The sequence below is a fragment of the Microtus ochrogaster genome, chromosome 19 (assembly GCF_000317375.1).
Source record: "Microtus ochrogaster isolate Prairie Vole_2 chromosome 19, MicOch1.0, whole genome shotgun sequence".
NCBI lineage: Eukaryota > Metazoa > Chordata > Mammalia > Rodentia > Cricetidae > Microtus > Microtus ochrogaster.
In genome coordinates, this window is record NC_022021.1 from 47,738,751 (window position 1) to 47,743,439 (window position 4,689).

General features: G+C 44.8%; 1 protein-coding gene across 2 annotated transcripts in view; it reads left to right on the forward strand.

Annotated features, from left to right (window-relative positions):
- The first annotated feature begins 2,117 nt into the window (after positions 1-2,117).
- Positions 2,118-4,689, forward strand: part of LOC101996519 (zinc finger protein 58-like) — a 16,419-nt gene continuing 13,847 nt past the window's right edge. The window contains exon 1 of one of the 2 annotated variants that reach the window (XM_026783842.1): positions 2,118-2,268. The gene's annotated coding sequence lies outside the window, so the exon portion shown is untranslated. Of the gene's footprint in view, positions 2,269-3,311; positions 3,387-4,689 lie in introns of those variants that run through there. The other variant, XM_026783843.1, reaches the window with a different exon arrangement.

The window sequence follows — 4,689 nt, forward strand, 5'->3', positions numbered from 1 at the left end:
CAGCAGGAAAGGTGCCGTGAGCCAAGACCACATGCTTAAAAGTCTCTATTTTATGGAAGTGTAAATCCATTTGTGAAAACAAAATTGAAAATTGGTTTGAATGAGTTCCACGCTCAAAACTACTCTTGTAGGAAAGTGTTTCCCCAGGACCAGTCCTCAGAGAAAAATGCTCGTGGGCCTGGCACCATCCCAAGTTGGAAGCAGAACTTGACAGCAGGGCCCACTTGGTATCGGTTTTGTAGGCCTTTGTGATACAACACGTCTTCACGGAGCTTTGGAACACTGTTACGGAGAACTGCTTTGCTAGGCCATTTGTGGAACGTTCAGTGTTCTCACAGTCCCTATGTGGTCACAGTGCAGGTAACAGACAGGTGAGCTGCCTTGGAACCCAACGATGCTCCCATGTCAGAATCCAAAGAGCAAACCCTGTTTGCAAGGGGAGCAGCTGACCTAAGACAAGGGCTATTTTGCTTCATGCCATAGGGATGGGGATTTGTGTCTGCCCAGTTCTTTGTAGTCTAGACATTTTATTGACCTCAAATGTCCTGCATGTGATGCTGTGGAATTTGAATGTTCTTACTGCACTCGCGCATCCCCTGGGCCACCACCACAACCTGTGAATGTGGAATTTTAAAAGCACCTTGACTCCCTGCTGCTAGTCCATGAGCTGACTCAGCTTTTGCGCTCCATCCTCTGTGATGGCTAAGGAAAATTCTACTTGGTGCTAGACAACCACCCTAAATTCCTAAAGAATAAGCTTGGCAATTCTGACTTACCCCTCCCCAGAGTGTAAAACTGGTGAGAGATGACTTGTTCTGAGTTCTGTAAACTAGCTTCCTGCTAAAAACGACCCATCAGCCCAATATTTCTGTCAAAGGTTCCACTCACACTCACCTGTTTTGTGCTTTGGATCTGGAGGTTAAAACAATCCTGACTCTTCATGGAAGTCCTGTGAGAGAACCAAACAAAAATCATACAAGGCCCTTAATAGCCCTGTCAGAAAGCCTCCTCAGTGTGGGCTTTACTGAAAATGAACAAGCAGCTCTTGAAAAGACTACAACTCAGAGGCAACCAATCAGCTCCCCGAAGCTTCTGCTAACTAAAAACAGCTTTATCCAGGGTGGCTGGAAGTCCCTAAGCATGAGAGGTGCCTATCAGTCCTATAACAACCCCTAACCTTTCTGTTTAAAACCACCAATCTACCCCCAGACTAACCTCCCCTCCGTAAAATTGTCCTAATATTGCTTTAAAGGAGTCTTCAGGGTTCTCTCCGCGTTTCTGCGAGACCAGAAAAACTGAGGCTGGAAAGAAATAAAATCAATTTTAGTGCTGGTACCCTTTGGGACTTCGAACTTCACTGCAATCCCCGAGAAAAGCCAGGAGCCTTGAGGCTCCTTCTAGGGGAAGTATTAGTTAATGAAAAAATCCAAAATACAAAAAACTCCTGACTGCTACCCATATCCCCACCCGTGGTTACACAGATGTTGACCACCTAAGCTCCCCTACCATTGAGTAACAATGGACCAATCAGAGAAGTTTCCAAACAACCCATGTGGTTAACAAAGGATCAACAGATGTCCCGAGGATGTGACCAGGGATCAATTACTATGGGAAAACAAACCCACCCAGGCAATGACAGCCTATCAGAAGATAACAGCTAAGCTTTCCCTAACCTTTAGCCAATTGTGATATAGGATAAGCAATTTTGTACTTTGAAACTGTAATCTTGGGACTCCTTTGTGGTTTTTGTCTATAAAACCCCTACTAATATTAGACGGGGTCCTCCTCCCTGCGTCTGCTGTGTTAGACTGTGAGACAGGAGACCCCTGCTAGCTCCTTAACGAAACCTTGCTTTTGCATTCAGAATAGTGTGGCTCCATGGTGTTCTTAGGGGGTTTCAGGACTTAGGCACAGCAGTTGCCTCTTAGCCAATTTGTCAGATGCTTTGAGCCCCGCACGCTGAATCAACACTCTTGTTGATTGCATATATCTCTAGTGGTATTTTATGGGAATTATCCTGAACCCTAACATCCAGCAAAGCTAGGCTGCTTCCTCCCATAATCTACTGCGGTATCCAAGAAATCACCGAACGTGTTCCCCTCATTTCCTTCGCGCAGACTGCTGGGATATGTAGTCGCCGCGGCTGTGACACCATGTAGTCCAGGAAATCCCGATCCGGCTTTTGGTCCGTAAAATTGTGTCTTCCCCAGAATTGGGCGAGAGTCCTGCCTGCCTGCTGTGTATTCCTGTTGCGTCTCTGACACGGAGGTTGGTCCAGGGTGCTGTGCAGCCTGAGGCTCTGTGCGGGGTGCAGGTCCATCTTGGAGGGGGCGGACCTTGGCTTGGAGAAAGGGCGGGAGAAGCTGCCTTAGAGGTGCTGTGCTCAACTGGTTAGGATGCCTGAGGTTGCAGGTCAGGGCTGGGCCGAGGGCGATAGGGACTGTGCCCTGTGTGATGATTTTCTTAGGGCGACGCCTGTTACCAGAGTCCGCACTGGGCTTCTGGGACAGGAGAGCTGCCTGATAGCACAGAATAGATGATAGTGCTGGGTCCAGGGTTGCAAGCTAAGGATGGTCAGCTGACTGCCTGCTCCTGAGGGGGAGCTGGGAGCTCACTGAGCAGCTTCGGTGGGGAAGCCTGCTTCACATCTGACCCATTCTCAGGTGGATGCTGTGGGATTTCTCAGCATCTTTAGACCAAACAGCGTTTCTGGTTTTTCCTGTGCGTTGTAGCCTGCCTAGTTTAGTGGTCGTGAGGTTTACACTGTGTTCCTTTTCTCTTCCAGTGAAATAATTAGGAAAGGAAAAATCTGAGGCTCAACTTTTCTCGTAGGAAATTCTGGAACACAGCAGCCAGATCTTGCCAGGATCAGCTGCTATAGAAAGCTGTGACTAGGGTGGAGAGAACACACATACAGCCCACACACAGAGGACCCTCTGCAGGAAGAAGGAACTGGAGAAGCTGACTCCAGGCCTCACCTTGAGGTCTGGGTTCCCTTAAAGCCTTGAAAAGTCCTGCATCTGTAATGTAGGGCGGACTAACTGTGAAAACGACAGGATGTCTGCTTGGCCCACAATGGTTGTGTCAACGTCTTGATGAGGCCTTGAGCTTGTTGAGCTGGTCCAGAAGCAGGGTCCCTAGGAACAGGTGAAAAGCTCTCATGGCCTTGTGTTACAGTGCCAGGCTTTTGTGTCAGGTCAGCAGGTGAGGAGAACTCCCAGACCTGTGTGTATTCCTGGGATTTTAGTAACCAGACCTGTGATAGAAAAGAAACGTCAGTCTCCTCTGAGGCACATCCCTGTCATCTCTGCGTTTGTGAGGGGGAGGCAGGGCCCTCTGGTCCTCCCCTGCTTCATAGCGAATTCAACGCCACCCTAGGCTACCTAGTCTGTGACAGAACATTTGTGAAACATACTTTATGAATGTGATAAATACTTCCTGTGGTTCCTTTCATGTACTAACAGTGAGCACCATGGCAAATCGCTGCAGTCAACACTTGGTTGATTTACAAACTGTGTGTGCTTGATTTCTGTTGATTCATCCCACATGTAACTTAAACTTTGTCCCTGAAATGTTTTTGTTGAAGACTTTACATTTGGTGATTGCATGTTTGCTTGCGTTTACTTTATGAGGAAGAACTCTCCTTGCCTTCTTTGGATATTCCCCGCTGTATGCATTAAATATTCATTCCTTTTCAGGGTAGATCATTCATATTTATATAGTTATGTGCACGCGCATACATTTATGTGCTGTATGTGTAACCCTAATAATTTAGATACAGATAAACCATGGATCTGAGACAGATTATTGGGGGACATGAGAGAAGTTGCAATGAGGAGATAGATGGGAAAATGACATTATAATAATAACTTTTCACAGAAAAATTGCACTCTTGCCGATTGTGACAATATTGGTGAAACTGGGAGTTATGTCAGGCAAAGGTAAATAACACATGATCTCATCAACATGTTAAATTAATGAAATGAAACTTATAAAAGATAGATAGATATGTGTTTACCATTAAGAATCATAGGAGAGAGATGGTGGAGATGCAATTGTTCTGTCCAGTGACCGAAGACATCAGTAATCCAACACTTGGACTTCTGTAACCAGATGCTTTTCTCCTGCCCACTAGTTCCCAAGTAACTACCCCAAAGGTTACTGTTAATTACAAAATCAATGGCTCAGGCTTAAAATCGGCTATTTCTTATATTTAAATTAACCCATTTCTGTTAGTCTATATTTTACCACAAGGCTTGTGACTTGTTACCTCACATCTTACCTCCCCAGTGGCTGCTGGTGTCTTCCTGACTCTGTCCTTCTTCTCCCTCTATCTTTCCTTAGAAATCCCACCTGGCTTTATTCTACCTGGCTACTGGCCAAATCAGATTCATTATTAATCAATGGTAATAAAACATATTCACAGCATACAAAAAGACATTCCACAATATTTTCCGTTTTCTGTCTTATCTAAAAGGAAGGTTTTTAATTTAATATAGTAAAATTATATATAGCAAGAATTACAGTTAAAATATTTAGTCTATTTGTATTATGCAAAATTAAAGAAAATATTCTATTAATATCCTATCTTCCTAAATCTAAACTTTCATATATAATTTATCTTTTTTTTTTTTTTTGGTTTTTCGAGACAGGGTTTCTCTGTGGCTTGGAGCCTGTCCTGGAACTCCC